Source organism: Doryrhamphus excisus, chromosome 4 (genome assembly GCF_030265055.1).
Source record: "Doryrhamphus excisus isolate RoL2022-K1 chromosome 4, RoL_Dexc_1.0, whole genome shotgun sequence".
Taxonomy (NCBI): Eukaryota; Metazoa; Chordata; class Actinopteri; order Syngnathiformes; family Syngnathidae; genus Doryrhamphus; species Doryrhamphus excisus.
In genome coordinates, this window is record NC_080469.1 from 27181254 (window position 1) to 27208498 (window position 27245).

Here is a 27245-nt window from a genome sequence, read left to right on the forward strand (position 1 = left end):
TCCCACATCACTGTGGCGGACCAGTGGAGCATCCAACGTAGATCAACTGGTAAACTGTCATGTTAGATGCCAAGAACAAGATGCCAAGGTACCTTGAACTCCTCCAGTGGGGGTCAGATCTCTTCCCCAACACATAGACAATTTCATTGAAATGTCAAGACAACCTCTTTTGTCCTGCTAATGTGGTCTGTTTTGTTAGCCCAAATGTCCAAAATCACAAGGGTTTTGCCTTTGTAGGGCGCATTGTAGTACATGTCACATGTACTACATGTCCATAAATTAGTGGTTATCCCATTTGCCTCACACGCATAAGGCCCCCTGTTTAAAACTGGGTGGAAACATGGGCTTTCTATTCCCTGTTTTACAAAATAACTGGTGGTCTAGTGGCTAGGGTTCGGTGCTCTCACCGCCACTGCCCGGTTTTCGATTCCCGGTCAGGGAATTGACATTTGGATAGGTTTTTACTGGAGAGAGGATTTGTCTTTGGCCTCGGTGGAATGGTTGGGGTCATCTTGAAGAGCTATTTGGGAACAATAACTCACGGACTCGGTTTCTTCACCTCGGTTTCTTCAAGAGACTGGTCTAGAGAACGCGGCCAGGATGAGGTTTGGGGTATTTGTCTGACGCTGATGGATAGATCCTGGACTCATTTCCGATCCCACATCTCTTTTACAAAATACAAAGGATTCCGTGGAGAATGCGGGTATCGATTCTGCTGCATCTCGCATGCTAAGCAAGCACTTTACCATTTGAGGTAATTCCCCTGGTTTGGGGTATTTGTCGGATGCTAAGGGGTAGATCCAATCCCAACATCTCTTCTACAAAAGGTGAAGAACTCCTTGGAGACTGTGGGCATTGATCCCAAACAAGACAAGACAAGGTGCTAGACAGGAGAATGCAGTTAGGACTGGGTTTAGGGTGATACCTATGGCTGTACTTGGCCTAGATATTGGGATTGGGGCCCGGATTAGTGTTTGGTACTTGGGAACATTTAATCACAAAAAAACAAAAGAGGTTTTGGAGAATGCGGGCATTGATCCCACTACCTCTCACATGCAAAGCGAGCGCTCTACCATTTGAGCTAATTCCCCTGCTGTTGCAGCATTGGCAGAGAAATCTTCTGGCATACTATACTTGTCCTTGCAGAGATGAAGTGGCCCTGGTCCCGAAATGTCCATGGCTAGGTTTTGACTGGAGATAGAGTCGCCAGATCGTCAACCTCCCACCTGGAGGCGAACTCGTCGCCCACAGTACCGAGGCCATGTCGGCGAAGACGGCAGTACATGGCACAGACACAGCTTCACTCTTCCCCCACTTTAGGCCCCGACTGAAAAAGCAGAACCCCCCCATCGCAGCTAAAATAGCCCACTTGGGAGAGCGTTGGACTGGAGTTCTAAAGGTCCTCACAATAAACCTCACTCCTCCTGATGGTCGTTACGTCTTTCAATAATGGGGTGTTAAAATGTGGATTGTCAAAAGGAACAAAGACAATCCATCTGCAACCTGGTCAACGGACACGTAAACAGTGCAGGTACCCTGCTTTGTGCGGCTCCTTTTCAGTGTCCTCCATTGTCAGCGAACCTCACAAGGTCACAGTTTTTTCCTGATCAGGGCACCGTTTTAGGTTGTGTGGATGAGTGGTCTAAAGCACCAGATGAAGGCTCCTTTTGCTCAGCGGGCACTGGTTGAAATCCCACAGCTGGCATTTTCCTGGTCAGGTCCATTATCCACGACTGGAATGATTTGGCAGCAAAGGACTGTCAGATTGTACAACACACCCGAGCACCTCATGAGCAGAGTTATCCTTTTCCGGGAAAGAACCAAAAACTCTGACTCGAAGGTGCTGATTGCTGCTCCCAGTTGCTTCTAATTCGTCTGCGAGCAAAAATTGAATTTTAGAGTCTGGTTAATTGAAAAGATTTGCTAGCTAGCCAGGAGTTGAAACTTGAATCTTCTGAGATGAGTTATCCTTTGCCCCACTATTCGTACAACAAAAGTACCTGTCATTTAAGGTTAGCTTCTGGATTGTCACTGTTTTGCCAAGACTACAATTGGGTTGCGAGAAAAGTACTTTTTAGACAAGACAATAACAAAAGCAACACACACCTGCCATGACCCAGGGTTGGTGCGGACACAACAATGAGTACGAACCACGATATGATTACAGCTGTCTAACCCGTAGACAACACGTCATCCACTGCGCCACTAGCCATTCAACAAAATAACCTGGAGTTTAAGGTTGGGTTCTAACTAGGCTACCACAGTTTCTGCATTGCCAAACACTAATTCAGATGTTGGGACTCATTTTCAGTCAACAAGACCATGTCAACAAAGGTCCTGCAGGAGATGAGGTGACCGAGAGGTTAAGGTGCTGGACTGCTAATCCATTGTGTTCTGCGTGCATGGGTTTGAATCCCATCCTCATGGGACTATACCAATGCAGTAGTTTTGACACCACCTGTGTTTTTCGGAAACATCATTAGAATGCAATTAATCAAAGTATCAGGTACGATGTTGGAGATGGAGAATGCTTTTTTAGCAGGAAAAAGACACAATATACCATTTGGAGAATGCAGGCATCGATTCCACTTCATCAATGAAATGTTTTCCGCATGTTGCACAATTTTCCACAGGAAAGAAATCTTGACGATGTATCACCAAAAGTGCTGCACTGCCCAATGTGGGGCTGAAACTAGTTAAGTAAACCTTTTGGACCTCGATGACCCATCAAGAAGTCAACCTTTGTTGGTTCAGAACAGGCACAGAACATCCCTGCCTCCCTCTGAATCTTGCAGGTCACTGGGAAGATTTTCGGCTCGAAGGACCATTTGGTCCCGAACATGAAACTTTTGATCTGAGTGTCCGGGATTCAAGTCCCTGTTCAGGTGACCAGGTCTGAGGTCCACTTGCAAACGTCTCCTTTTGCCCTCAAAATACAAGGACAACAGGACAACACCTTGGTACTTTATGGAAAATTCATGAGGAGCCGGGCTTTTAACTGGAACTGGAAAGACTTGCAGCCCCACACTGTCTGAAGTGGGATTTGAACCCACGCCTCAATAGAGACTGCAACCTGAATCCAGCGCCTTCGACCCCTCGGCCATCCTTCTGTTACCTGAGAAAATAGGTCAGCTGTGGAATTGATCAAACATCAGGATGGCCACGTCAATAAAAACAGAACAAAAAATGATATCGAGAGCAGCAAAAGGCCCGATTAGCTCAGTGGGTAGAGCTTGAGACTCTTAATCTCATGGTCGTGGGTTTGAGCCCCATGTTGGGCGATTTAGCAGTTTTATTGATACATCTGAAAGATATCTTTCCTGTTGAAAATTGTTCAACATGCTGAAAACATTTCATTCCAAATACATTAAAACAAGTCTTTTGACCAAAGGCCTGGGGGCTCACTTCGTAGGGCATCAGACTTTAAATCCTAGTGTTCAAGTCCCTTCAGAGATCAAGCACATGTCATTGTTCCTATTTGTCACCTTGACTTTTTTTGTAAAAAAAGGACTTGAAAGGCCATGTTTCCACCCAGTTTCGAACTGGGGACCTTTTGCGTGTTAGGCAAACGTGATAACCACTACACTATGGAAACCCGAAAGTAGGGGCTTTTAAGGGGACTGGTGAAGTCACAAAGTAGTTGCCAAACAACGAAACATGACGATGTGTCCAAAGTGGGGGCAGATTGACAATTGTCCAAATGGACAAAGATGTCTCCTTTGTAGGGAAAATTGTTCCAGAAATAATGGGCTTTTCTTCAACAAAACAAGACATCACAATGCGGCTTGAAAGAAACACCTTAGCCACCCTCGGGGTCACTTTGATATCTCCGTGGACTCAACTTGTGCCCTTGGAGTCAATGGTTTGTAAATAGGCTTGTAACCTCCTCTAACCTTGTCTGGATGGCTGGATGTCTGGCCTTTTGAAGAATGAAGTTAAGGTCCTTTCAGCCAGCCAATAAGCATTTTCAAACTATTTGCCAAGTCACAAAATAAATAGGGATTGTTCTGAAAACCGGGCTTGAACCACGGACCTTTAGAACTTCAGTCTAACGTTCTCCAAAGTGAATATTTCAGCTTCTTAGGTGGTGTTCTGCTTTTTCAGTCGTGGGTAAAAGTGGGGGCAGGGTGAAGCTGTGTCTGTGCCACGTATGTTGCTGTGTACCTGGTCCAGTGTGTTCTCATCTTGGGTTGGAATGTCCCCATGCCGGTAACGGGTGGGGAATACAGTCCGTTGATGAGGATAAGAGCTACAGAAAATGGGAAGGATTTCACTGGTTGAAGTCTCCAGCTACCATAAAAACGGTCATGGGCCACAAGCCTGTTCTGAATCCCGCTTTGGCCAATCGACACTACATCGACTCAGCAGCAGTCCTTGTTAGTATAGTGGCCAGTATCTCCGCCTGTCACATGGAAGATTGCGCGGTTTGATTCCCAGACGGGGAGTTCCTGTTTTGTATGTCACGTTGAACCTTGAGCAGGGTTGCGGTTGCAACAACCAGTCCGGGAGAACAAGACCTCTATTCATCTTCTTCTCCAAGTGCTCAGCTGTGTTGTACAATCTGACAGTCCTTTGCTACCAAATCATTCCAGTCATGGATAATGGACCTGACCAGGAAAATGACAGCTGTGGGATTTCAACCAGTGGCTCCTGAGCGAAAGGAGCCTTAATCTGGCTCTTTAGACCACTCATCCACACAACCCGAAACGGTGCCCTGATCAGGAAAAAACTGTGACCTTGTGAGGTTCGCTGACAACGGAGGACACTTAATGGAGCCACACAAAGGAGGGTACCTGCACTGTTTACGTGTCCGTTGACCAGGTTGCAGATGGATTGTCTTTGTTCCTTTTGAAAATTCACATTTTAACACCCCATTTATGAAAGACGTAAAGACCATCAGGAGGTACACCGGGATTCGATTGGCGGACTTGGAATTGTTTTTATGTGCAGTGACAGCAGTTCACAGATAGCGCTGAAAGATGACCCGAACCGTTCGACCGAGGACTAAGACAAATCCTATCTCCACTCAAAACCTAACCAAATGTCAGTTCCCTGACCGGGAATCGAACAACGGCTGCGGCGGTGAGAGTACCAAGTCCCAGCCACTAGACCATCAGGGACTGCATCATGGCTGCACTCTGATAGGTAGAGACTGTGTCGCTTTGACGTACTCCAGCAAAGGAACCAAAACAGTTCTGAGACTGGACCGTCTCTGCCAACTCTGCATCAGCAGGGGAATTAGCTCAAATGGTAGAGCGCGCGCTTAGCATGTGAGAGGTAGCGGGATCAATGGCCGCGTTCTCCCTAAACTCCTTTGTTTTTTTGATGAAATGTTCCCAAGTAGCGAATACTAATCCGGGCCCCAATCCTGATATCTAGGCCAAACACAGCCATCGGTATCACCCTAAACCCAGTCCTAACCTAAACCCAGTCCTAACTGCATTCTCCCCTCTAGCACCTTGTCTTGTCTTGTTGTGGGATCAATGCCCGCAGTCTCCAAGGAGCTCTTTGCCTTTTGTAGAAGAGATGTTGGGATTGGATCTACCCCTTAGCATCTGACAAATACCCCAAACCAGGGGAATTACCTCAAATGGTAAAGTGCTTGCTTAGCATGCGAGAAGTAGCAGAGTCGATACCTGCATTCTCCAAGGAATCCTTTGTATTTTGTAAAAGAGATGTGGGATCGGAAATGAGTCCAGGATCTATCCCTCAGCGTCAGACAAATACACCAAACCTAATCCTGGCCGCGTTCTCTAGATTGGTCTCTTATCATGGAATAGTGAAGAAACCCAGTACGTGATTTATTGTTCTCAAGTAGCGCATCAAGGTGACCCCAACAATTCCACCGAGGGCTTGCAGAGATGAAGAGGCCCCAGTCCCGAAATGTCCACCCCCAAGATGGACTGAGGTCTTAAACTACCCGCATGGACAATCCAAATATCTTCTGGACAAAAAAAGTTCGTGGTCAGACAAGACAAAGGTTGAGCCGGTCACCTGAACATGAAACGTTTGATCTGAGTGTCCGGGATTCAAGTCCCTGTTCAGGTGACCAGGTCTGAGGTCCACTTGCAAACGCCTCCTTTTTGACCTCAAAATACGAGGGCAACAGGACAATCCCTTGGTACTTTATGGAAACTACATGAGGAGCCTGGCTTTTAACTGGAACTGGAAAGACTTGTGGCCCCACACACAAACCAAGTATCTTCTGATCAGCTGATCCTTAACATCAGCTGTCACAGACATTGGCGTCGTTTGGGGACCTCATCCTGATCCACGGTTACCACTGATTTGTAGAGTAAGTGTCAGGTTCAAACTCCCGTGACACTTGTAAAAACACTGAAATACAGAAATACAGAAGAGACAGACAACAATATTCAAAGTTGCTCGCAGCGAGGAGAGTGAAACCACATACCCAGTGACATGCCGCTCCACTCTGAATATGCAGTTCACACTCCCCTCTTTTTATTCTCTTTCGGGGGTCCCTACTACATGGTCTTGCAACTCTAAGGGGGGGGGGGGTGGAGAAGGCAGTTGCACAAGCTGTATTTGTTTGTCTATGTGTGTGTGTATGTGAGAGCAATTACTTTTAATGTTTTATGCATTCTTATCTTAACACATTCTTGCAGGATTAACATGAGCATCTGCAGGGTCGCTGTTGGTGCATCCAAACACCTCCAGGACCTCGGGGTCGCTGAGGGTCTCTGATTAGGGTCACGTGAACATTCCTTCTTCAGCACATTCAAACACTTTCTATTGTCTAAGGAAATGGATATAAGGGTGATAACTAACAAAATAATACCTGTATCTACATTTTATTCTAACACTCGCCCGATATGCGCTCCGCAGCGCCTTGTCATTCCAGCCGCTCTCTGTCGCTATCCAATTGACTCGACAACCGGCTGCGGGAGCGCAGCACACAGCAGAGGGCGGAGCCTCTCCGACCCACACGTCGGCTCCAAATCCCTCCTCCTGGGGCTCTTCCGGCACCACTCCTCCCTCCCTGCTCCAACAGTGGAGCGCCGTCTGATGACGTCGCGAGTGTTGTCCCCATGCAACTGGGAGCCAGTCGCCTTTCGTCAGCAGAGAGGAGTCACCGTCCACGCCTGTGGCTGTGCCTGTACTGTGGGAGTCCTACACACAATTTCCCGCTGTCCAGTTCGCCCAGCACGCCAAAGCTCTTCCTCCACCAGGGATATTCCCCAGCTGCTGGCACTGCCCGCTCCAACCACACCGGCTGCGTCATCCGCTTTGGTGGGCCGACTTCAGGTGGAAGGTACGAAATCCTGGGCGGGGGAAGCTTCTCCGACCACAGCATTAATTGACTCTGGGGCGGACGAGAACTTCATTGATAGCGGACTCGTCAGTTCTCTCAACATTCCTACTGTTGAGCTTGTCCCCCACAAGAATGTCCGCTCGCTAGATGAACATCACCTGGCATGCATTACGCATCAGACGCGCAACATATCCTTGGTGCTGTCGGGTAACCACCACAAGGTCACAATTTTTTTTCTTATGCCCTCTCGCTCAGCTCTGTTAGTACTCGGCCTCCCCTGGCATCCCGTGTGTGTGTTGTGATTGTGATGTTTTGTCATTCAGCGCCACTTTGCAGTTTGTTGACATTTGCTGCCAGCCAATCAGGATGCGACACAGACGTCAGACAAGTAAAGAGACTCGCCTGCCACGCGGGCATGATTACCATTACCATCGATCAGGGATGGCAACTGAATTAAGAATCAATGCCAGAAACCTGCAACAGGATTTCAGATAATGTTTTGATGCAGACTGGTCATGATGCCTCTGAAGTTCACCAAAGCAGACCTGACTTAAGGTGACTACACTTCCAAAGTTCCCAGTGATGACTGAACCTCTCGCTTCTTGTGTTCCCCGAGAAACTCGGTCAGCTGTGGATTTGATCAAAAAGGCCAGGTTAAGCAGAAAAAGGCCTGCTCGCGGGAGACCGGGGTTCGATTCCCCGACGGGGAGTTCCTCTTTTGTATGTCACAATGTCAACAAACAAACCCGTAAGGGCGCTTTCGATCACTCACCCACCCAACCTAAAACGGTGCCCTGATCAGGAAAAAAAACTGACCTTGTGAGGTTCACTGACAACAGAGGACACTCAAAAGGAGCCGCACAAAGCTGGGTACTTGTACAGATGTCAGCAGCAGAGTGGCGCAGTGGTAGCGTGCTGGGCCCATAACCCAGAGGTCGATGGATCGAAACCATCCTCTGCTATGGCTGTACTCCTTACGTGTCCTTTGAAGAGCTTGCAGATGTATGGTCTTTGTTACTTAGCTGACCTGGTCCAGTAAAGAGTTCACGCTTCCTTTACTGCTGTTCTCGATGCATTTATTGCTCTTGAGTGCATTCACACGCCATTGCGGGACATTGAAGCATCGTGAAACACCGTAACTGTCCTCACTAGTCCATTGTCACTCTTATGGACTTGAAAAATCCCAGCCAGTTTCCATTCGTTTCGGGGAACCTCCTCCTCTTTGACGATCACCACATCTCCAACTTGCATGTTTCTTCTTGGCGTATGCCATCTTTGTCTCAGAGCAGTGTTGGTCAGATACTCCTTCCACCATTTGTTCCAGAACTATTCCGACAAATATTGCAATTATCTCCATCTCATTTTAGTATACAAGTCCATCCATCCATCCATCCATTTTCCTCCGCTTATCCAGGTCCAGGTCGCGGGGGGCAGCAGTCTTAGTAGGGAAGCCCAGATTTCCCGGTCCCCGGCCACCTCCTCCATCTCCACCGGGAGGACACCAAGGTGTTCCCAGGCCAGCTGGAGACATAATCCCTCCAGCGTGTCCTAGGTCAGCCCCGGGGCCTTTTCCCGGCTGGGTATGCCCGGAACACCTCACCAGGGAGGCGTCCGTGAGGCATCCGGACTAGATGCCCGAGCCACCTCAACTGACTCCTCTCGATGTGAAGGAGAAGCGGCTCTACTCTGAGCCCTCCCGGATGACTGAGCTCCTCACCCTATCTCTTAGGGTGAGTCCAGCTACCCTACAGAGGAAACTCATTTCAGCCGCCTGTATCCGAGATGTCATTCTTTCGGTCATGACCCAAAGCTCATGACCATAGGTGAGGGTGGGAACATAGATCGACCGGTAAATTGAAAGCTTTTTTAACCACGACGGTCCGTTACAGCGACCGCATTACTGCCGAGGCTGCGCCGATCCGTCTGTCGACCTCACGCTCCCACTTTCCCTCACTCGTGACCATACCTAAGATACCTAAACTCCTCCACCTGGGGTAGGACCTCATTCCCGACCCGGAGGGAGCACTCCACCCTTTTACGACTGAGAACCACGGCCTCTGATTTGGAGGTACTGAGTCTCATCCCAGACGCTTCGCACTCAGATGCAAACCGTCCCAGTAAGCGCTGAAGGTCACAGCCCGTAGAGGCCATAAGAACCACATCATCTGCAAATAGCAGAGATGAGATTCTAAGGCCCCTGAAACAGATTCCCTCAACACCTTGGCTGCGCCTAGAAATTCTGGGATGTCCATAAGTGCACTTGGCACCAGGACACCCTTGGCTGCAGGTCTATGATCGACTTTGCAGTCGTGTCATCAGACCTGCGTCCGCATGTTCTGGACAGGCGGGTGAAGAGAGGGGCTGAGCTGTCAACTGATCACCACCTGGTGATGAGTTGGATTAGATGGCGGGGGAGGTTGCTGGACAGACCTGGTAGACCCAAACGAGTAGTGAGGGTGTGCTGGGAACGTCTGGCAGAGTCTCCCGTTCGTGGAGTCTTCAACTCTCACCTCTGGCAGAGCTTCGCCTGCATCCCGGGGGAGGACCGGGATATTGAGTCCGAATGGGCCATATTCCGTGCCTCCATTGCTGAGGCGGCTGACCGGAGCTGCGGCCGCAAGGCGGTCGGTGCCAGTCGTGGCGGCAGGCCCCGAACCCGATGGTGGACACCAGAGGTCAGGGCCGCCATCAAGCTGAAGAAGGAGTCCTATCGAGCGTTGATGGCTTGTGGGACTCCGGAAGCAGCTGACAGGTACTGTCAGGCCAAACGGTTCGCGGCTTCGGCGGTTGTCGAGGCAAAAACTCGGGTGTGGGAAGAATTCGGTGAGGCCATGGAGCACGACTTTTGGTCGGCCTCGAAGGGGTTCTGGCAAACCGTCCCGACCCTCCGAAAAGGGAAGCATTGCCCAGTCCACACTGTTTACAGTGGAGACGGGGCCTGCTGACCTCGACTGGGGATTTGTTTTGGTGAAGTAGGTGCAGACACATCTATTAAAAAGTGAAAATACAAAATATACAGTATACAGTATAAATATATGTACACGGTCTGTTTTATGTTTGTTGTTCCGGAACTGCAGTCTGATTGTTTTTCCTAAGAGTCCAAACTGAGCGTTAATTTAACGCATATAGAGTGTCAAAGTGGCAGGATGAGGCAGAGGTGGGGTGTGAACAGTGTCGGGGGGGGGGGGGGGGTTCCGGGACTTGTTGATGAGGCTGACAGCAGACGGGAAGAAACTGTTCTTGTGGCCTGAGGTTTTGGTCCTGATGGGCCGCAGCCTCCTCTCAAAGAGACTGTGTCCGGGTTGAGAAGGATCGGCCACAATCCTTTTCTGCACGCCTTAGGGTCCTGGGGGCGTACAGATCCTGGAGGGACGGGAGATTGCAGGAGGTGAGGATGGACTCAATGATGGAGCTGTAGAAGTGCACCAACATTGTCTTTGGCAGGATGAATTTCTTCAGCTGCCATAGGAACGTAGGAAGTACATCCTCTGCTGTGCCTTCTTGATGAGGGAGCTGATGTTCGGCTCCCACTGGAGGTCCTGGGAGATGATGGTACCCAGGATGCGGAAGGACTCCACAATGTCAATCGTAGACTCACAGAGGGTGATGGGGACAGGAGAGGCTGAGTTCTTCCTGTTGTCCACAACCATCACCACTGTTTTTAGGGCGTTGAGCTCCAGATTGTTCAGGTTGCACCAAGTCACCAGATGGTCAACCTCTCACCTGTAGGCAAACTTGTCGGCGTCAGAGATGAGTCCGATGAGGGTGGTGTCGTCCGCAGACTTCGGGAGCTTGACAGACTGGTGACTGGAGGTGCAACTGTTTGTGTACAGGGAGAAGAGCAAAGGAGAAAGAACGCAGCCCTGGGGGGATCAGGTGCTGACGGTTTTTGTATCTGAGATGTGTTTCCCCAGCTTCACGCACTGTTTCCTGTCAGACAGGAAGTCTGTAATCCACCTGCAGGTGGAGTCAGGCACGCACAGCTGGGAGAACTTCTCCTGGAGCAGAGTTGGGAGGATGGTGTTGAAGGCGGAGCTGAAGTCCACAAACAGGATCCTAGCATAGGTTCCTGCGGAGTCCAGGTGCTGGAGGACCAACACACCAAGGCAGCCGTCCGCAGTGCCATTTTGGAAACACGTGGTGGCATGGGAGTAAATGACTACATGGTAATCAGGTGGTTAGGTGTCAGTGGTTCCAGACACATGGGTTGTTTACATTGTCCACAGTAAGAGGGTGATTATTCGCAACAGACATGGCTTCCTAAAGAAAGGTTCTCAAGGAACTGTCACTCAACCTGCCAGCACTGTTTGCTAGGACTGAAATGAGCACGCTTTTGATGGTTCTTATCTGGCGCTCCCAAACACCTCCCATATGGCTTGCATTTATGACAAAGTTGCATTGCTTGTCTGCCAGGTATTCTGTTACTCTTTCTGTGTTTATTTTCTTTAGAGACTTTTCCATTTCATTTTTAGTTCAAACTAAGTATGTTCCCTGATCTGATCGGATGTGCCAAACAGCACCTCTGATGGCAATGAAGCATCTTGGGGCATTGATGAATGAGTCAGTGGTCAAGTCCTCCAGCATCTCTATGTGAACACCTCCAGAACATAGACAAGTGAATAGTAGACTGTACTGTTTTTGTTCTTTACGCCCTTGTTTTGTGTGAAAGGGGCCAAAACAATCCATGCCACCATAGGTAATTGGTGGAGAAGGCTCAATGTGGTCTTGATGTAAGTCAGCCATCTTTTGTTCATCCGTGGCTCATCGAGCTTTCCGGCATGGGATGCACTGTCAAATATGTTGAGCCACTGCTTTGCTCCCTCCCACGATCCAGTAGTCATTTGCTCTGAGTTAATTCAAGAACCAATATAGTTCTGAGACTGGACCTTCTCTGCCAATTCAGGAAAAGCAGGGGAATTAGCTCAAATGGTATAGCGCTTGCTTTGCATGTGAGAGGTAGCGGGATCGATTGCCTAAATTCTACAAGGAATCCTTTGTTTTATTGGCTAATTGTAGGCCATTCGCGCACCCCGAGGTTACAGATGTCAAAGGTAAGCTTATATTCAGCAGCACAGTGGCGAACGGTAAATTTATGTCCACAGGTTCCCGATTTGTACAACCCGGCATTAATACCTCTTAGTGTAATTCTACCTTACTGGTGGATGCCTTCTTCTGGTCGCTCCTCAGGGCTGACCTCTGGTAGTGGTGCGGTGGACCCGACGTAAGTGATAGGTTACCGACCGAGAACATGACTGGTGTTTGTGCCCCGATTTCTTTCCTTCCTCCAATGAACCCATGACCGTGGCTTTATTAGCACCACGCTCTGACCAACTGAGCTAATCGACCACAGGACACCATTGCATCAAATGTTTCCAGCTAAAATCGACTAACTCATCCTTAACAGACCGCATTCTCCGTGCCATGCTGTTTTCTTTACCTTTACCTGGTCGGTTGGTTGCCTTGATGGGGGTGTTTCGCAGTTCACTGGGTTCTGCGCTGTTAGTTATGGGGCCGGGGGGTTATGAGGGGCAGGGTGTTGTCGACGGGGGCTTTTGTTGTTCCTTCACGGTCCGCATTCTCTGCACTCGTGGTCTAAATTTTGGGTAGAGGATAATGGGGTCCACTGCCCCCATTGATCTGCTCCTTGCAGTCTTGGTGACCGAGAGGATTGTTGACGCTCTGCTTTGACATGCTGTTTTGTTTACCTCTCGAGGGTGTTTCGCTGGTGACAATTGACACTTTGGTCTCCCTCCCTTGTATGAACATGTTTCCCCATTGGTGAACTGTTTTTGTGTCCGTGCCAGATGCACAGGATTTCCTTTTCTACTAAAGGCACCATTCAAGTCAAGTTTGCATGCTTCACAGGCACGATGCTTTAGTTGGTCAAATTACATGCCTAGCAAAGAGGGGCTCATTGGTTCCAATTCCAGCAGTCCTCTACTGGTATTTCCATACTTTTTTTATCAGAGGTCATGTTGAGATACAAAGCCTGTTTTCAGGAGAAATGCAAGGCCCCGGGATACAATAGGTCTTCTTTGTACACTTTTCAGCAGCAGACATTTTGAAAAGCACCCCTGGTTTACTGCCCAGGAGTAACAGCCTCGGCCACTCTAGAATGAAGGGTGACGCCACTTCAAGATGCAAGATGCAAGAAGCTGTCACTAGTGGGATTCGAACCCACGCCTCATTCGAGACTGCAATCTGAAGGCAGTGCCTTCGACCACTCGGCCACCCTGACCCTCCAGAGGCCACTTTTTAAAAGGCATTCACACACTCTGCGTTTTGTTTCCCATGTGGGTATTATGTTATGTTAGTCCAGATTAACAACCTAGTTATTTGTGTCAGTCCCAGGGACCATTTCCAGACCCTCGTGTGACACTTATGTTGGACTCTTTTGGAGAGCCCTTGCATTCTTCCCAATAGGTAAACCCTTTGTATCGGTGCCAAATATATACGGGATTCCCCACCTGCTGACCGAATGACACACGACAAATGGCGTTGTCTCAACGTTGCAAGCAGTTACTGTCTAGAAGAGTAAAGGCAGCATTGCCAGGTTGACATGCTCAGCTGGCACTATGGCTTAGCTGGTGAAAGTGCCTGTCTAATAAACAGGAGATCCTGGGTTCAAATCCCAGCAGTACCTGGGTGCTTGGTCCGTGAAACTTTGGCAGCTGAATTTTGAGCCACGTACCTCTTTTTGTCACTTGCCCTTCAAAAACGAGTCTACGGTGCATCCACACCTGACATGATTGTTGTGGATCCCATTACGCCAGAAGGTGCTTGAATCCAAAGAGTATGACATTGTGATGTTTTGTCATTCAGCGCCACTTTGCATAGGCTCAGCCACTTTTCTCCGACAGCACAAACCCATGTGGCATTGGTGGTTCAGTGGTAGAATTCTCGCTTGCCAAGAGGGAGGCCCGGGTCCAATTCCCAGCCAATGCAGTGTATATCAGCTTGTACCTTTCTTTAGAGTTCATGTGAAAAAGTACAAAGGCTCTTTTTCCTGCAAAAGGGTAGAACTCAGAATGACACCTGAAACGTAAGAGAACGGACCACCTGACAGTTAAGGTGGACAGCACTTGAGTATTTGCACATTTCTGTCAGAAGTAGAAACTTATTGAAACCTTACTGCAGTGATGCTGATGTAGTCTCTGTGCAATTGCTTGTGTTGTTGACATTTGCTGCCAGCCAATCAGGATGCGAGACAGATGTCAGACAAGCAGAGAGACTTTGGAGAAATGAAGTCAGGTATTTGAATCCCGTCTAAGCCAGCAGTCAAGTCACAGTTTTCTTCTCCACAATATTATTTTTTTCCAATTAATCCCTATATAATTACAAACTATTCATATCAGGCTTATATTGATAGCAGTGCTTGAAATAAAATACAAAATCAATGCAATGTCACAAAGAATATTTATTTATCAGGTTGCCACACTCAAGAACACTCTCAATAATAATAAAAAAAATCTACATGTAAGCAGTTATGAATAAAGAATATACACATTGTTCATTTATTTTGCCGCCTTTGTTTCTCCTTTTCATAGAAAGGAGAGGCCTGGAACTCCCTCCAGCTCATCTCTTTTCCCATCCTGTGCTCTCTATAGATGGAGAACACTTTGGCAGGACAGTAGATGTACTTCTCTGAAGCCAGTGTGGATGCGGGGGCTTTTCCGGCCCTGCTTCAGCTGCATCCTGCAGAGGCACTTTCGGACAGGGGGTGGAGGAGATTCCTCCCTCTTTCTCTTCTTCTGCTGTTTTTCCTCCACCCTCTTTCTTGTCTCATCCACCTCTCGCTGGAAGAAGTCTGTTTGACTGAAATCTTTAAATGGCATCTTCGGGTCTGTCAGACCTTCTGCAGCAATAAGATTATCTGACAGGGCCTTGTTGATGAACGTCGTGGTTGATGTCCCATCCACTTGATATTTTCATTTTGGTTGGCCACAGCACAGACATGGTTTTTGTTTGAGTTTTTTGACACAGGAGGTGGTTGCTGCTGCTCCAATGGGGTATGAGCAGGTGGTGGTGGTGAAATAACCATCACTGCAGGCAGTGTCACTACAGGCACAAGATGCAACTATTCCAACAAAGGTACAAATGATTACGTTTTTACCTGGCTTTGCTTTGGCTGAGCGAGAAGTCCTTTCAGGCAAGAAAACAGCAAAAAGCAACACACACCAGCCGTGACTCAGACAAAACACAGAATACAAACAACAACACGATTACGGCTACAAGCTATCGTTTTTTGGGTGAGAACCATGAACTCTTACTCAGAGGTGCGGATTGCTCATTCTCGCTGCTTCAAATTTGCCTGCGAGCAAACCTTGAACTTTAGACTCAGATCAATCGAAATGGTTGCCGACGCTCTTTCTCTGTCTTGTTGCCGTTTCTCATTGAGGTTTCCTGACTGAGAGCAGATCGGCCTCACGGCTGGTTGGTTGTCTCCCGTGGACGGGCAGACCTTTCCAGCAAGCATTGGTAGTGCTGGGCTGGTCGTTTCTTGCTCGGTCTGGCTGCACTCGCAAGCCAAGGAGCTTGGCGCGGTGCTGCACCTGCCTCTTGTTTTAAACACGGGATAAGGGGAGAGCGCGAACGCAGTCCCCCACTACCACAAATTATGCAGTCGAGATTCCCGCATTTGGGGAATTCGCAGAGGTCAGCTCAACCCATGTGCAATGGCTGAGCCTCGCCCTGGGTGAACCACCTTCTTGATCATGGTATCTCCCCTGGCAGGTAAGTATGAGTTGCACCGGTCCCGCCCGGACTAGTCTCTCGCACATGCCACATGCTGAGTGGTGGTCTCATCAGGTCGCCCACAACAAGCCCAGCCACTTGACCTGTGTCCAAATTCAGAGACATGACTCTGGTTATCTCAAGGAGTCAGTCTGTATGGCACTCTTGTGACTTCATTCTGAGCAAAGGCAGCGGCAGCAAGTGGCTTAGGGCAGTTGCTGCAGACGTTCAATGCGGAGACTGAAGTACTGACTCAACGTCCCTAGTCACACCATGTAACATGAGAGGCCAATATGTTGAACCCTGACACGTGTAGATGTGCAAGGTCGTTGTGAGTCAGTGGGTTGTCAGGTTCAAACTCCTGTGACACTTGTAAAAACACTTAAATGCAGAAATACAGAAGAGACAGACAACAATATTCAAAGTTACTCGCAGCGAGGAGAGTGAAACCACATACCCAGTGACATGCCGCTCCACTGAGTATGCAGTTCAAACTCCTCTTTATTTATTCTCTTTTGGGGGTCCCTACTACATGGTCATGCAACTCTAGGGGTGGCAGTTGCACGAGCTGTATTTGTTTCTCTATGTGTATGTGTGTGTATGTGTGTGTATTACTTTTATTGTTTTATGAGTTCTTATCTTGACACGTTCTTGCAGGATTAACGTGAACATCTGCAGGGTTGCGGTTGGCGCATCCAGGCACATCCAGGACCTGGGGGTTGCTGGGGGTCTCTGATCAGGGTCACAGGAACATTTCTTCTTCAGCACATTCAAACACTCTTTCTATTGTCTAAGCAAATGGATATAAGGGTGATAACTGATGCTATATTCATTCTATCTACATTTTATTCTAACAAGGATCTATCCCTGAGCATCCGACAAATGCTCTGTCTCACCCTAAACCCAGTCCTGACAGCATTCTCAGTCGAGGACCTTGTCTTATTGTGTTGTCCATTGTGTGTCCATGTTTTGTTTATATTTCTGTTGTCAGTCGCTTCAGGATGACAACGGTTTGTGCTTCAAGATGACCCCGACCATTCGACCGAGGCCGAAGACAAATCCTATCTCCAGTCAAAACCTACCCAAATGTCAATTCCCTGACCGGGAATCGAACACGGGCCGCGGCGGTGAGAGCGCCGAATCCTAGCCACTAGACCACCAGGAACTGCCTTATGTCTGCACTCAGCAAGGCAGAGACAGTGTCACTTTGACGTACTCCAGCAAAGGAACCAAAATAGTTCTGTGACTGGACCTTCTCTGCCAACATTGCAGCAGCAGGGGAATTACCTCAGATAGTAGAGCGCTTCCCTTAAATGTTAGACCCGAACCTCTTTTGTTTTGCTAATGTGGTCTGTTTTCTTAGCCCCGCAAATGTCCAAATGCACAATGTTTTTGAAACACATATTGTTGGAATAAAGCACATTCAATAAGCTTGCTTCATATTATCCAAGTTACTATTACATGCACATAGATCACACGTTTGCACAACTCATCACATTCCTTTAGACGCCTAAGGTGGTCAGGGCCTGTCGTGGCGGTAATCCTAGAACCCGTTGGTGGATACCGTTGGTGAGGGATGCCGTCAAGCTGAAGGAGTTCTATTGGGCCTTTTTGGCTCATGGGACTTCAGCTGACAGGAACCGACAGGCCAAGCGGTCCGCGGCTTTGGCATTCGCTGAGCCAAAAACTCTGACATGGGAGGAGTTTGGAGAAGCCATGGAGAAGGACTTCCGGACGGCTTCGAAGAGATTCTGGATCCGGCGTCTCAGGAAAGGAAAGCAGTACACAGTGAAGACGCTGTCAAACGCTTGGCTGTACTCATTCGCACCAAAGCAACAAGACCTTCGATAGCTCAGTTGGAAGAGCGGAGGACTGTAGTGGTTCAAGCTGGCATCCTTAGGTCGCTGGTTCAAGTCCGGCTCGAAGGACAAGCTGTTTCTTGTGTTATGTCTGCCGGCAAAGAATGGCAATACCGTCTTGTCTGAAGGACCTCCGCTTCCCTGTCAATGGAGTTGGACTTGAGTCTTTGTCACGCAGTCTGAAATTGGCAAACGGAGTAATTCTGATTGAGTGATCATTTGAGTGTCTATTTGAATACGTTTCATCTCAACTCCTGTTGGAAAAGAACAGCCATTTCCATGAGAGCACAAGACCCCTGGATTGTACCCGAAAATACTTTGCACTCATCAGAGAGTAAAGTTGTTGTCCTGGTTTGCAAAGCCTCCATTGTTACGCCAGAAGGTGCCAGTCACATCCAAAACAAAGGGTTCCATGGTGTAATGGTTAGCACTCTGGACTCTGAATCCAGTTTAGGGTGATACCTATGGCTGTATTTGGCCTAGATATCGGGATTGGGGCCCGGATTAGTATTCGCTACTTGGGAACATTTCATCAAAAAACAAAGGAGTTTATGGAGAATGCGAGCGCTCTACCATTTGAGCTAATTCCCCTGCTGATGCAGTGTTGGCAGAGAAGGTCCAGTCTCAGAACTATTTTGGTTCCTTTGCTGGAGTACGTCAAAGCGACACAGTCTCTGCCTTTCAGAGTGCAGACATGATGCAGTCCCTGGTTGTCTAGTGGCTGGGACTTGGTGCTCTCACCACCGCGGCCGTTGTTCGATTCCCGGTAGTTGGAATAAAGCTGTATATATCATGTAATCAAATTCAATAAGCTTGCTTCATATTATCCAAGTTACTATTACATGCACATAGATCACACGTTTGCATAACTCATCACATTCCTTTAGACACTCAATAACAGGATGTCTCCTTGAGACATTCTGCTTTCTCAAAATAAGCTTGATGTCTCCTATCTGTCTTTGCTTTCTCAAAATATGCTTGATGTTGAAACCAGTCTCAACCGTGTGAACTGTTCCCCCTCCCTTAGACGATTGAGACCTATGTAATAGGGCACACCTAAACTTTAATAAAAGAAGGAGAGCAGAGACTGTTTTTCAGAGTAGGTTGGATGAATGTTACTGAACAGTCTCTGATCACTCTCCTTGCAAGCCTATATCTCACGTCTTTGTGTCTTCTTTCACAGTTAGTGATAATGTTTTGGGTTTAACCCTAACACCGGTCAGGGAACTGACATTTGGTTAGGTTTTGACTGGAGATAGGATTTGTCTTGGTCCTCGGTCGAACGGTTCGGGTCATCTTTCAGCGCTGTCTGTGAACTGCTGTCACTGCACATGAAAACAATTCCAGGTCCGCCAATCGAATCCCGGTCTACCTGGTCGACGGACACGTAAACAGTGCAGGTACCCTCCTTTGTGCGGCTCCATTTCAGTGTCCTCCGTTGTCAGCGAACCTCACAAGGTCACAGTTTTTTCCTGATCAGGGCACCGTTTTGGGTTGGGTGGATGAGTGGTCTGAAGCACCAGATTAAGGCTCCTTTCGCTCAGGAGCCACTGGTTGAAATCCCACAGCTGTCATTTTCCTTGTCAGCTCCATTATCCACGACTGGAATGATTTGGTAGCAAAGGACTGTCAGATTGTACAACACAGCTGAGCACTTGGAGAAGAAGATGAATAGAGGTCTTGTTCTCCCGGACTGGTTGTTGCAACCGCAACCCTGCTCAAGGTTCAACGTGACACACAAAACAGGAACTCCACGTCTGGGAATCGAACCGCGTAATCTTCCATGTGACAGGCGGAGATACTGGCCACTATACTAACAAGGACTGCTGCTGAGTTGATGTAGTGTCGATTGGCCAAAGCGGGATTCAGAACAGGCTTGTGGCCCATGACCGTTTTTATGGTAGCTGGAGACTTCAACCAGTGAAATCCTTCCGATTTTCTGTAGCTCTTATCCTCATCAACGGACTGTATTCCCCACCCGTTACCGGCATGGGGACATTCCAACCCAAGTTGAGAACACACTGGACCAGGTACACAGCAACACACGTGGCACAGACACAGCTTCACCCTGCCCCCACTTTTACCCACGACTGAAAAAGCAGAACACCACCTTAGAAGCTGAAATACTCACTTAGGAGAACGTTAGACTGAAGTTCTAAAGGTCCCTGGTTCAAGACCGGTTTTCAGAAAAATCCCTGTTTATGTTGTGACTTGGCAAATAGTTTGAAAAGGCTTATTGGCTGGCTGAAAGGACCTTAGCTTCATTCTTCAAAAGGCCAGACATCCAGACAATGTTAGAGGAGGTTACAAACCATTGACTCCAAGGGCACAAGTTGAGTCCACCAAGATATCAAAGTGACCCCGAGGGTGGCTAAGGTGTTTCTTTCAAGCCGCGATTGTGATGTCTTGTTTTGTTGAAGAAAAGCCCATTATTTCTGGAACAATTTTCCCTACAAAGGAGAAATCTTTATCCATTTGGACAATTGTCAATCTGCCCCCACTTTGGACACATCGTCGTGTTTCATTGTTTGGCAACTGCTCTGTGACTTCACCAGTCCCCTTAAAAGCCCCATCCTTCAGGTTTCCATAGTGTAGTGGTTATCACGTTTGCCTCACACGCACAAGGTCCCCAGTTCGAAACTGGGTGGAAACATGGCCTTCCAAGACCTCCTTTTACAAAAAAATCAAGATGACAAATGGGAACAAGGATATGTGCTTGATGTCTGAAGGTGTGTACACGAGCATCCATCCCCAGTTTGGACACACAATCCATATTTCCCGGATGACTGATGGGCTGGGAATACATAACAGGTCGGTGTTGGAGGACCTGATGGACCGCGAGGGTTCATAACGTAAAAGAAATTCAGAAAAAATAAGAAGGCCCACAACCCCCAAGGCATTTAAAAACCATTAAGAGAACCTTCAAATGGATCCTGAAACATACAGGGAGCCAATGCAGTGATTTTAGAAGCGGTGTAATATGCGCCTGCCTTCTGGTCCTCGTCAGCACACGTGCAGCAAAAGTTGTTCTGTAAAAGTTGTAGACTTGTGATGTTTCTTTTAGGAAGACCAGAAAGCAGGGCATTGCAATAGTCAATACGACTGGAAATAAAAGCATGCATCAGCATGTCTGTATTTGCCCGAGAGAGGAACGGGCGGACTCTGGCTGTATTCTTTAAATGAAAAATAAAATCCTGTTTTTGTAACATTTTTAATGTGTGGAATAAAATTGAGCTCAGTCCCCTTAAAAGCCCCTTCCTTCAGGTTTCCATAGTGTAGCGGTTATCACGTTTGCCTAACACGCATAAGGTCCCCAGTTCGAAACTGGGAAACATGGCCATTCAAGTCCTTCTTTTACAAAAAAAAGTTAAGGTGACAAATAGGAACAAGGACATGTGCTTAATCTCTGAAGGGACTTGAACTCTTGACCCTCAGATTAAAAGTCTGATGCCCTACGAAGTGAGCCCCCATGCCTTTGGTCAAAGGACTTGTTTTTGTGTATTTGGAATGAAATGTTTTCTGCATGTTGAACAATTTTCAACATGAAAGATATCTTTCAGATGTAAAAGTGCTGAATCACCCAATGTGGGGCTCCAACCAACTACCATGAGATTAAGAGTCTCATGCTCTACTGACTGAGCTAACCGGGCCTTTTTCTGCTCTAGATATCATTTTTTGTTCTGTTTTTATTGATGTGGCCATCCTGATGTTTGATCAATTCCACAACTGACCTAGTTTCTCAGGGGAGAGAAGGAGCAAAACCTGGAGGGTCAGGATGGCCGAGCGGTCGAAGGCGCTGCATTCAGGTTGCAGTCTCTAATGAGGCGTGGGTTCGAATCCCACTTCTGACAGCTTCTTGCATCTTGAAGTGGCGTCACCCAGTAAACCAGGGGTGCTTTTCAACATGACCGCTGCTGAAAAGTGTACAAAGCAGACCTATTGCATCCTGGGGTCTTGCGTTTCTCCGGAAAACACTCTTTGTACTTCAACATGACCTCGGATGAAAAGTATGAAAACCAGATTCATGGAAATACCAGAAGAGGACTGCAGGAAGTGAACAAACAAGCCCCTCTTTGCTAGGCTTGTAATTTGACCAACTATCTTTTCCCCTCCTCTGCTGAGTGTCCACTGAATGTAGGTGGCTGTTCTCACAGGGACATCAATTAGTTAAATTAGTTGTATCACTGGTTGAAATCCCACAGCTGGCATTTTCCTGGTCAGGTCCATTATCCACGACTGGAATGACTTGGCAGCAAAGGACTGTCAGATTGTACAACACAGCTGAGCACTTGGAGAAAAAGATTGAGAGAGGTCTTCGGGTTTGCTCTACCCGAATCGTAACCCTACTGAAGGTTATATGTCACATTGTGACATACAAAACAGGAACTCCATGTCTGGGAATTGTGCACCAGTTTTCCACGTGACAGGGGGTGACACTGTCCACTATACTATATATCTGGGGACGTCAACCAATGAAAACCATCCATTTTCTGTACCTTTTCTGTATCCTCATCAACGGACTGTATTCCCCACCCGTTACCAGCATGGGGACATTCCAACCCAAGTTGAGAACACACTGGACCAGGTACACAGCAACATACGTGGCACAGACACAGCTTCCCACTGCCCCCACTTTTAGCAAATGACTGAAAAAGCAGAACGCCACCTTAAAAGCTGAAATACTCACTTGGGAGAGTGTTAGACTGACGTTCTGAAGGTCCCTGATTCAAGCCTGGGATTCAGCACAATCCCTGTTCATGTTGCGACTTGGCAAACAGTTTGAAAAGGCTTATTGGCTGGCTTCATTCTTCAGAAGGCCAGAGATGAGGTTACAAGACAAACCAGTGACCTCAAGGGCACACGTTGAGTCCACCTGGCCGTGTTCTCTAGACGAGTCTCTTGTAATGCAATCGTGAATAAACCCAGTCCGTGATTTATTGTTCCCAAGTACCAAACACTAATCTGATCCCAAGTCCCGATTTCTATGCCAAAAAAGCCTTAGGTCTAACCCTAGACCCAGTCCTAACTGCCTTCTCCAGTCAAGCACCTTATCTTGTTGTGTAGTACTTACCAGAAACTCAATGCATAAGGCTAAAAATAAGCAATTAGCTAAAAATGTCCTCCAATACTTCTCTACAAGAGAGGAGAAATATGATCTCAGGGAAGAAGTACATTTGAAACACTTCTATGCTAGTACTTATATGCACCCAGACAAGGTTAGAGGAGGTTACAAGCCAAACCATTGACTCCAAGGGCACAAGTTGAGTCCACAGAGATATCAAGGTGAGCCCGAGGGTGGCTAAGGTGTTTCTTTCAAGCCGTGATTGTGATGTCTTGTTTTGTTGAAGAAAAGCCCATTATTTCTGGAACAATTTTCCCTACAAAGGAGAAATCTTTGTCAATTTGGACAATTGTCAATCTGCCCCCACTTTGGACACATCGTCATGTTTCATTGTTTGGCAACTGCTTTGTGACTTCGCCAGTCCCCTTAAGAGCCCCTTCCTTTGGGTTTCCATAGTATAGTGGTTGTCACGTTTGCCTCACACGCAAAAAGTCCCCAGTTCGAAACTGGGTGGAAACATGGCCTTCCAAGTCCTTCTTTTACAAAAAATCAAGGTGACAAATGGGAACAAGGATATGTGCTTGATCTCTGAAGGTACTTGAACTCTTGACCCTCAGATTAAAAGTCTGATGCCCTACGAAGTGAGCCCCCAGGCCTTTGGTCAAAAGACTTGTTTTTGTGTATTTGGAATGAAATGTTTTCTTCATGTTGAACAATTTTCAACATGAAAGATATCTTTCAGATGTATCAATAAAAGTGCTGAATCGCCCAATGTGGGGCTCCAACCAACTACCATGAGATTAAGAGTCTCATGCTTTACCGACTGAGCTAACCGGGCCTTTTTCTGCTCTATATATGATTTTTTGCTCTGTTTTTATTGATGTGGCCATCCTGATCTTTGATCAAGTCCACAACTGACCTAGTTTCTCAGGGGACAGAAGGAGCAAGACATGGAGGGTCAGGATGGCCGAGCGGTCGAAGGCGCTGCATTCAGGTTGCAGTCTCTAATGAGGCGTGGGTTCAAATCCCACTTCTGACAGCTTCTTGCATCTTGAAGTGGCGTAAACCAGGGGTGCTTTTCAACATGACCGCTGCTGAGAAGTGTACAAAGCAGACCTATCCTGGGGTCTTGCGTTTCTCCGGAAAACATTATTTGTACTTCAACATGACCTCGGATGAAAAGTATGAAAACCAGAGTCATGGAAATACCAGAAGAGGACTGCAGGAATTGAACAAACAAGCCCCTCTTTGCTAGGCTTGTAATTTGACCAACTATCTTTTCCCCTCCTCTGCTGAGTGTCCACTGAATGTAGGTGGCTGTTCTCGCAGGGACATCAATTAGTTAAATTAGTTGTATCACTGGTTGAAATCCCACAGCTGGCATTTTCCTGGTCAGGTCCATTATCCACGACTGGAATGACTTGGCATCAAAGGACTGTCAGATTGTACAACACAGCTGAGCACTTGGAGAAAAAGATTGAGAGAGGTCTTGTTCTAGTGAGACGGGTTTGCTCTACCCGAATCGTAACCCTACAGAATTGATACCCGCATTCGCCAAGGAATCCTTTTCCAAAATCTGTTTTTTGTAGAAGAGATGACAAAATTGATTTCAGGATCTATCCATCAGCATCAGACAAATACCCCAAACCTAATCCTGGCCGTGTTCTCTAGACCAGTCTCTTGTCATGTAATAGTGAAGAAACCCAGTCCGTGATTTATTGTTCCCATGTACCAAACAATAATCTGAGCCCCAATACCAATTTCTATGCCAAATACAGCCTTAGGCCTAACCCTAAACCCAGTCCTAACTGCCTTCTCCAGTCCAGCACCTTATCTTGTTGTGTAGTACTTACCAGAAACTCAATTCCATCATTTATTGATATTTTATTCAGTCGCCTCAGGATGACAGCAGTTCACAGATAGCGCTTCAAGATTACCCGAACTGTTCGACCAAGGACCAACCCAAATCCGCCACTAGAGCACCAGGGACTGCATCGTGGCTGCAGTCAGAAAGGCAGAGACTGTGTCGCGTTGACGTACTCCAGCAAAGGAACCAAAATAGGAATGAGACTGGACCTTCTCTGCCAACAATGCATCAGCAGGGTAGAGCGCTCACTTAGCATGTGAGAGGTAGCGGGATCAATGCCCGCATTCTCAAAAAGCACTTTTCTTTTTTGTGATTAAATGTTCCCAAGTACCGAACACTAATCCGGGCCCCAATCCCGATATCGAGGCCAAATACAGCTATAGGTATCACCCTAAACCCAGTCCTGTCTAGCATTGTCCTGTCTAGCATTCTCCTGTCTAGCACTCTCCTGTCTAGCACCTTGTCTTGTCTTGTTGTGGGATCAATGTCCGCAGTCTCCTGGGAGTTCTTTGCCTTTTGTAGAAGAGATGTTGGGACCAGAAATGAATCCACGATCGATCCGCGTGGGAGACCCGGATCTGATTCCTGGCCAATGCAGCAGGGCTGTTTTCATACCTTTCATCGTGAAAAAAGTGCCCAGACAGTTTTCGGGACCAACTGATGACCTCTGAATTCGATCAGAAAGTCTCCACCTGAGACTTTCCACCTCAGACTCTCCACCACAATACTTGATTATCTAATCCAAATCCTGTCCATAGTGGCATTCCCAGCCACAGCGCGTTAGAGAACCTCAATGAGACATCGTCGAACGCCCGGCTGTACTCACTCACCCCAAAACAACAAGACCTTCCATAGGTCAGTTGGAAGAGCGGAAGACTGTAGTGGTTCTAGCTGGCATCCTTAGGTCGCTGGTTCAAGTCCGTCTCGAAAGACAAGCCTTTTGCTTATGTTGTGTCTGGAAAGAATGGCAATACCGTCTTTTCTGAAGGACCTCACCTTCCCTGTCAATGGAGTTGGACTTGAGTCTTTGTCACACAGTCTGAAATTGGCAAACCGAGAAATTCTGAATGAGTGGCCAATGCAGTTTGTCTATTTGAATACGTTTCATCTCAACTCCTGTTGGAAAAGGACAGCTATTTCCATAAGAGCACAAGACCCTTGGATTGTACCCCAAAATACTTTGCGCTCATCAAAGAGTAAAGTTGGTGTCCTGGTTTGCAATGCCTCCATTGTTATGCCAGAAGGTGCCAGTCATCCAAAACAAAGGGTTCCATGGTATAATGGTTAGCACTCTGGACTCTGAATCCAGTGATCCAAGTTCAAGTCTTGGTGGAACCTACTTGCCCTGCAGCAATCGAGTGTTTGGACTGTGTCTTCCTTAACAGTAAGAATATGATGACTTATTGATTTACTCTACAAATCAGTGGTAACCATGGATCAGGATGAGGTCCCCAAACGACGCCAATGTCTGTGACAGCTGATGTCAAGGATCAGCTGATCAGAAGATACTTGGTTTGTGTGCAGGGCCACAAGTCTTTCCAGTTCCAGTTAAAAGCCAGGCTACTCATGTAGTTTCCATAAAGTACCAAGGGATTGTCCTGTTGCCCTCGTATTTTGAGGGCAAAACGGAGGCGTTTGCAAGTGGACCTCAGACCTGGTACCTGAACAGGGACTTGAATCCCGGACACTCAGATCAAACGTTTCATGTTGAGGTGACAGGCTCAACCTTTGTCTTGTCTGACCATGAACTCTTTTTGTCCAAAAGATATTTGGCTTGTCCATGTGGGCAGTTTAAGACCTCCGTCCATCTTGGAGGTGGACATTTCGGGACCGGGGCTTCTTCATCTCTGCAAGGACAAGTACAGTATGCCAGAAGATTTTGTCTTCATTGAGTTGTCCTCGTTTATCAAGGGCCTGGATAGCTAAGCTGGTAGAGCATCAGACTTTTAATCTGAGGGTCCATGGTTCAAGTCCTTGTTCAGGCAGTGAGGAGAAGTTTTAAATGTGAAACCAATCTCTTTTATCTTCCTCCTGTGGTCTGAGTGCAGACCAAAAGCAGTCCCTGGTGGTCTCGTGGCTAGGATTCAGTGCTCTCACTGCTGCGGCTGGATTGGTTTTTCCTGGAGATAGGATTTGTCTTCGGCCTCGGTGGAATGGTTGGGGTCACCTTGAAGCGCTACTTGAGAACAATAAATCACGGACTGGGATTCTTCATTATGCCATGACAAGAGACTAGTCTACAGAACATGGCCAGGATTAGGTTTGGGGTATTTGTCTGATGCTGAGGGATCGATCGTGGACTCATTTCCGATCCCGACATCTCTTTTACAAAATACAAAGGATTCCTTGGAGAATGCGGGTATGGATTCTGCTACTTCTCGCATGCTAAGCAAGCACTTTACCATTTGAGGCAATTCCCCGGGTTTGGGGTATTTGTCGAATGCTAAGGGG

The 27245-nt window shown here is 47.5% G+C and overlaps 8 non-coding genes across 8 annotated transcripts; 6 read left to right on the forward strand and 2 right to left on the reverse strand.

Moving 5' to 3' along the window:
* Positions 1–3522: 3522 nt before the first annotated feature.
* On the reverse strand, positions 3523–3595 carry trnav-aac (transfer RNA valine (anticodon AAC)). The gene has a single exon. It is a non-coding gene; the product is annotated as a tRNA-Val (tRNA).
* A 4568-nt stretch (positions 3596–8163) lies between these two features.
* On the forward strand, positions 8164–8235 carry trnam-cau (transfer RNA methionine (anticodon CAU)). Its single transcript has one exon. It is a non-coding gene; the product is annotated as a tRNA-Met (tRNA).
* Positions 8236–15850: 7615 nt separating this feature from the next.
* Positions 15851–16014, reverse strand: LOC131128844 (U1 spliceosomal RNA). Its single transcript, XR_009129727.1, has one exon. It is a non-coding gene; the product is annotated as a U1 spliceosomal RNA (small nuclear RNA).
* A 1833-nt stretch (positions 16015–17847) lies between these two features.
* trnay-gua (transfer RNA tyrosine (anticodon GUA)) lies at positions 17848–17934 on the forward strand. The gene is given in 2 exon segments: positions 17848–17884; positions 17899–17934. It is a non-coding gene; the product is annotated as a tRNA-Tyr (tRNA).
* Positions 17935–20445: 2511 nt separating this feature from the next.
* trnav-cac (transfer RNA valine (anticodon CAC)) lies at positions 20446–20518 on the forward strand. The gene has a single exon. It is a non-coding gene; the product is annotated as a tRNA-Val (tRNA).
* A 1116-nt stretch (positions 20519–21634) lies between these two features.
* On the forward strand, positions 21635–21716 carry trnal-cag (transfer RNA leucine (anticodon CAG)). Its single transcript has one exon. It is a non-coding gene; the product is annotated as a tRNA-Leu (tRNA).
* Positions 21717–23884: 2168 nt separating this feature from the next.
* Positions 23885–23966, forward strand: trnal-cag (transfer RNA leucine (anticodon CAG)). The gene has a single exon. It is a non-coding gene; the product is annotated as a tRNA-Leu (tRNA).
* A 2094-nt stretch (positions 23967–26060) lies between these two features.
* trnaq-cug (transfer RNA glutamine (anticodon CUG)) lies at positions 26061–26132 on the forward strand. The gene has a single exon. It is a non-coding gene; the product is annotated as a tRNA-Gln (tRNA).
* The last annotated feature ends 1113 nt before the right edge of the window (positions 26133–27245 follow it).